The sequence below is a fragment of the Bufo bufo genome, chromosome 8 (genome assembly GCF_905171765.1).
Source record: "Bufo bufo chromosome 8, aBufBuf1.1, whole genome shotgun sequence".
NCBI lineage: Eukaryota > Metazoa > Chordata > Amphibia > Anura > Bufonidae > Bufo > Bufo bufo.
In genome coordinates, this window is record NC_053396.1 from 207423722 (window position 1) to 207429081 (window position 5360).

Here is a 5360-nt window from a genome sequence, read left to right on the forward strand (position 1 = left end):
CTCCGGGGCACACTCTGTGGTAGGGAAGCACCAGCCTACATGGAGGTCGAGGTGCCCTCGATGGCATTGGTGTTTAGGGTGCTTGTGGCGGCTGGGTCCCTTGGTGGTATTTGTTGTGACGCCAGTACCGTTAATGGTGGTACAACCAGTTGTAGTAGTGTTGAAGAATGAAGTAGACAGTGGTAGGATACAACTCACAACTTTTACTGTGACTGGTTTTAGTTGTGGCATATACATCCAGACAGAATACAGTCTTTTGTTCTTTAGAGGAATTCTGTTGATCCACTGTTAATAGGTTTGGCTGGGTTTTGACTCAGGCTGTGGTTCTGTGTAGGTATTTCTGGTAGGTGACTTTGCTTCAGGTCCCTTTTAAACCAGAGTAATTTGGTGAGGTTGCCCGTGGCTAAAGTATCCTTCACCTGGATCCCCAAAGGTCTTTGATGCCTGGGTAGTGGCTTTTATCCTTTGGTTTTCAATCTTTCCTTTCTTTACTTTTCTCCTGAGCAGACGTGCTAGATCTGCACTCTCTCAAACTATACAGAGGACTGACTACAGATAAGACCTGATATCCCAGAGTGGTGCTATCCCCATCTAGTGCTGGGATGTATAAATTACACTAGACCAGCCTATGAACAGGGATACAACAGGTGTTGTAATACAAAATGACATGCAATACGATAATGCAGTTTCACAGTAGTTTTGCAGTTCCCACGTGTCCTTAATGGGACGCTGCAGAACCTAATCACAGTAAACAGCACCATGAAAAAAGAGCAATACATGAGGATTCTCAACGACAACATCAGGCCGTCTGCAGAGGAACTTGGCCTTGGGCACCAGTGGACATTTCAGCATGACAATGACCCAAAACACAAAGCAAAAGTGGTGAAGAAACGGTTAGCAGACAACAACATTAACGTTTTGGAGCGGCCCAGCCAGAGTCCAGACTGGAATCCAATTGAGAATCTGTGGAGGGAGCTAAAGATCAGGGTGATGGCAAGAAGACCCTCCAACCTGAAAGATTTGGAGCTCATTGCTAAAGATGAATGGGCAAAAATACCTGTGGAGACCTGCAAAAAGCTGGTCTGCAATTATAGGAAGCGTTTCATTGCTGTAATAGCCAATAAAGGCTTTTCTATTGATTATTAGGGTATGAATAATTTTGGACTGGACACGTTTTGCTCAAATGTAAATAAAAGCTGAGAATTTTTTTCCCCACAATAATGCCTCTTGTACATCGTCTTATTATCTTTTGGGAGACACCTATGTCATTTCCCATCAAAAAATTACTTGCTGGTTGAATAAAAGTAACTTTAAGTCAAAATTTGCCAGGGGTATGAATAATTATGGGCAGCACTGTATCTATCTATCTATCTATCTATCTATCTATCTATCTATCTAATATCTATCTGTTGATCCATCCTCCATCCATCCACACACCCAACCAGCCATCAACAATCCACCCATTCATCTTTTCCAACTATCCATTTATACATCCAATTAAGCAAAATCCAACCAACTAACTTCCACCCATCCATCAATCCATTTATCTGCCATCCAATGATCTATCCATCCATCCAACCAACCGTCCTCCAATTCTTTCATTCATATCATACATCCATTTACCTTTCGGCGGCATTCAAACGATGTCCTGGCTTGCCCTAACTCCTCTGCCTCGATGAACGGAGGACGAAGCTGGGCGCGCCGATTTAGTTTGTTCTGTAGTGGAAACAAGAAAACAGAATTTAGGGTCAATGAAATACAATGATGCATGGAAGGGGGAGGGGTACATGGTTAAAAGAGCCCCTTTGCCTATGTAGGAGTTAGCTTTACTCAGGAAAAGTCAATATCTTTACCAACCTTTCATTTAAAGATAGGGCAGAGCATGCCTGAATCACTCTGCCTGATCATAGTGAGAACTGTGTGGCCATACAGTTACAGCTGCACAGTCCTCTCTATCCTCTCTCTGCTCTCATCTCTATCATCAGTGCAGGAGGAATCAGGAGAGTTCAGCAAAGACAGTGGTAAAACCTAAAGTGTATGGGTCACAGGAGGGGGTGATATGACCCTGGAACAGGTGGTGGTGACAAGTAGGGGGCTATGTGACTTTCTTCTAGGTGATCTATCTGGTATTTTGTATGTGTTAGGGTTAGAGTTAGGATTGTTCTGGTGGTGGGCATGGATGCTAGGGGTAGTTTGGGTGCAGGACCGGATTCACCTAGGAACCCATACATTCTAGGCTCAACCCAAAAGGAGTAGTCATGCCCCCTCCATTATGTGTGTATGCTCATGAGTCCTCGCTATGTCTTCTGGTCCTGGACTCCACAGGGTTTAGTATGGACATATAAATGGGTGATCTGCAGTCAGTAGGAGCAGAACTATTCATGTATTACTGCACTTGATAGGACCTGGAGGTGACACGTTCCCTGGGTTTTCCACTGTCCTCCACTGGGAAGCTTACTAGACAACCAGAGGTTCTTACATTAAAGGGGTATTCCCATCTCGGGCACTGGGGACACGCACCTATACTTAGAATGGCCACCCCCCATATATTCCAATGGGAGCATCGAAAACAGTGGAGCAACACGCTGAGCTATTTTCAGAAGTCCTATTGAAATGAATGGGAAGTGCACCGAGCGAGCCCGACTACCGCTCCATTCACGTCTATTAGGCTAACGGAAATAGCCCACCTTTGGGATTCGTACCTCTAGCGAAATGCCCCCAATGTCCGAGATGGAAATACCCCTTTAACCCCTTCTTTGCAAAAGACTACAATGGATACTGCCTTTCAATACCCTAGACCACCAGGTATACTGACATTAGGGAAAGGTCATTAATATCCGACCTCTGGGGGTCCAACTTCCCTACCGATCAGCTGTTTAAAAAAGTCACTGCCACATTCATCGGTCACATGGAACAGCACAGTCCTATCAAGTGAATGGATCTAGGCTGCAATACCAAGCACAACCAACTGTGTAATAGATGGCGCTGTGCTGGGTGAGAGGAGGAAACAGCCTCCTGAAGCAACAGATCTGCAGGTTGTCAGGTGTCGGACCCCCAGTGTTCAGATATTGATGACCTATCCAGAGGAATTGCCATCAATATCAATTTTTTATTTTTTTTTACTCATTTACTTACATATTCTCACAGCACTTTATAGACATTTTCATCACATTTTGTCCCCAGTGGAGCTGGCAATCAAAGTTCCCTATCAGGACACGATAGGGAGAACACGGGGGAACATACAAACTCCATGCAGATGTTGTCCATGGTCAGATTTGCACCCAGGGCCCCAGCACTGCGAGGCACCAGCGCTAACCTCTGCTAGCACCGGGCTCCTGGCTTTGTCTGCAACCAGAGAATCTCTAGGTGTCATAAAACTACAACTCCCAGCATGCTCCTACGGTTGGAGAGGACCGCAGGTAATAATCCAGAATAATCCTAATCAATCAGTAAATAAAATCCAGTTACAAGAAATCTGTCCAAAAAAATTAAAATTTAACTAAAGCCACTATCTGCTCCTATACAAGCCCCAGAGCATTATGGGTAACATCAGGCTCCAAGAGCGATGACATCACGGTTAGAACTCTGGTAAATGGGCAATGACTGTTACCATGGTAACCAGGTGACAGACGGTGGAGAAAAACTGAACTGTGGAAATCAAGCAAACAGACTTCATATTTTCTTATCATTTTACCCTTTTTGACTCCTCTGGCAGACGTACAGTTTGCGGATGGTAAATTTGGGAGAAATAGGCCCCTGAACAGAGCAGGACCGCCGGTTTAGCTCCGCCCATTTTATCCCAGCGCAGCCTGAATATGCAGGGACTGTCTCTGCAAGTTCAGGACTGCGGGTCACTATGCTCTGGGTGCAGGGAGAGGGGTCTGGGGGCAAATACAACATCTGGAAATCGTATTCCTGTCCCTGGACACACAGTTCTGTGGACAATCTACAATCATCCTCCGTTCTCTCCTCGCTCTACATTACAATACAGGACTGTATTAATCTCTGGAAATCTCAGCAGTAATAATATAATAATCCTAATACCAGGAAATAAAACCTACTTACAAGAAATCTCTCCATATGACGTCAGCAAAAATAACAGCAAAGTCTCCAAACTCCACTCTCCTTCTCTCCTATACAACCCTCAGAGCATTCTGGGTGACACCCGGCTTTATATAGCAGCGATGACATCACAGTAGTGTTTATGACATCATGGAACAGGGTTTCCATGGTAACCAGGTGCTTTTCTGGGTGGGGCCTAATAACACCTGCCAGATTCTTATATGTTATTACCATCTGGAACCACACACATGAATATCTAATAAAATAGTGACGCTTTATTGAGGTGGAAACGACAATAGCGCTCAGTAAAGAGCCAGGGGCGTGATCAGGAACACATGACACAGGCTCGCTGTATGATCGGTTATTGGCCACAGTCAGGCATCGTTATCACTTCCCAGGGCTAGCACAACAAGTACCAGCAATCCCAGCCAGCCATATTTGAAGTATCTGTGTATATGGAATGTCGTCACTGCAGCCAGGTAGATGACATCGTGGCTGTGTAAGCCGTGTACCGGGGTGGGCTCCCCAGGATACAGCGAAGTCACGAATGAGGAAAGCGACTCCAACACCAGTTTTACGAAAACCGTATTTTACTTAACCGTGTTAATGAATGTGACCACGAATAAATTTACATACACCCAGCCAGGAGGCTGAGACCCTTGTGCTGTACAGCGCGGCGCCCTCCGGTGGATGCTGGAGGTAAGAGCAGTAATTTACAGCCACGCCTTACCTGTTATTATCCTAGAATCAGGAACAATTATTTGGTGCGTGGTGCGGGCTAGCCTGCGGTACAGCACAACGGCTTACAATCTTTTTTATTCCATGCTATAATAATTCCCTTCCCCAACAACCGGTCAAATAGCACATGCCTTAGTATTTCTCCTGAATAAACACCAGCCTGGCTTGAATTAGTTGTGAAGCTTCTCAGCTCTCAGGTGTGAACTGGCACTTTAAATGTCAAGTCTTTGTTAAAGAGGTTGTCCGGGTTCATATCTGAATCCAGACATACCCATATTTTCACCCAGGCAGCCCCCCTGATGTTAGCATCGGAGGATGTCATGCTCCCATGCGCTCCCTTGCCCTAATAAATAAATGCAATAAAATAAAAAACATACAGGGTAAGGCTACTTTCACACCTGTGGCACTAAAATCTGGCCACCTGATCCAGCAGAAAATGCAAGGAATCGGCCAGGCACAAACGGCAGCGTGCAGAGGTCTGTGTCCCTCTGATTCTCTGCATTTTTGCCAGATTGTGGCCGGATCTCTGACGAACCTTATTATAGTTAATGGGGCTGGCG